Below are 993 nucleotides of genomic sequence, written 5' to 3'. Positions count from 1 at the left end.
TTTCTATTTCTTTCTCTCTTAGCATCCAAATCTCTATCTCTCTCTTTGTGCTTTATTATCTCCTTCTGTGCTCTCTCTCAATCTTTCAATTTCTATTTCTTTCTCTCTTAGCATCCAAATCTCTATCTCTCTCTTTGTGCTTTATTATCTCCTTCTGTGCTCTCTCTCAATCTTTCAATTTCTATTTCTTTCTCTCTTAGCATCCAAATCTCTATCTCTCTCTTTGTGCTTTATCTCCTTCTGTGCTCTCTCTCAATCTTTCAATTTCTATTTCTTTCTCTCTTAGCATCCAAATCTCTATCTCTCTCTTTGTGCTTTATTATCTCCTTCTGTGCTCTCTCTCAATCTTTCAATTTCTATTTCTTTCTCTCTTAGCATCCAAATCTCTATCTCTCTCTTTGTGCTTTATTATCTCCTTCTGTGCTCTCTCTCAATCTTTCAATTTCTATTTCTTTCTCTCTTAGCATCCAAATCTCTATCTCTCTCTTTGTGCTTTATCTCCTTCTGTGCTCTCTCTCAATCTTTCAATTTTTATTTCTTTCTCTCTTAGCATCCAAATCTCTATCTCTCTCTTTGTGCTTTATTATCTCCTTCTGTGCTCTCTCTCAATCTTTCAATTTCTATTTCTTTCTCTCTTAGCATCCAAATCTCTATCTCTCTCTTTGTGCTTTATTATCTCCTTCTGTGCTCTCTCTCAATCTTTCAATTGCTATTTCTTTCTCTCTTAGCATCCAAATCTCTATCTCTCTCTTTGTGCTTTATCTCCTTCTGTGCTCTCTCTCAATCTTTCAATTTCTATTTCTTTCTCTCTTAGCATCTCAATCTCTATCTCTCTCTTTGTGCTTTATCTCCTTCTGTGCTCTCTCTCAATCTTTCAATTTCTATTTCTTTCTCTCTTAGCATCTCAATCTCTATCTCTCTCTTTGTGCTTTATCTCCTTCTGTGCTCTCTCTCAATCTTTCAATTTCTATTTCTTTCTCTCTTAGCATCTCA

At 35.2% G+C, this 993-nt stretch overlaps 1 protein-coding gene across 1 annotated transcript in view; it reads left to right on the top strand.

Annotated features, from left to right (window-relative positions):
* Positions 1 to 522: 522 nt before the first annotated feature.
* The window catches only part of LOC144715218 (uncharacterized), a 4143-nt gene continuing 3672 nt past the window's right edge, over positions 523 to 993 (top strand). Inside the window, exon 1 of the mRNA XM_078590145.1 lies at positions 523 to 993. This exon is cut by the window's right edge and continues 337 nt beyond it. The gene's annotated coding sequence lies outside the window, so the exon portion shown is untranslated.

This window comes from Wolffia australiana, chromosome 18, assembly GCF_029677425.1.
Source record: "Wolffia australiana isolate 7733 chromosome 18, ASM2967742v1".
Lineage (NCBI taxonomy): Eukaryota > Viridiplantae > Streptophyta > Magnoliopsida > Alismatales > Araceae > Wolffia > Wolffia australiana.
Note: the sequence above shows the minus strand (reverse complement) of the source record. Positions and strands in the feature narration are given on the sequence as shown.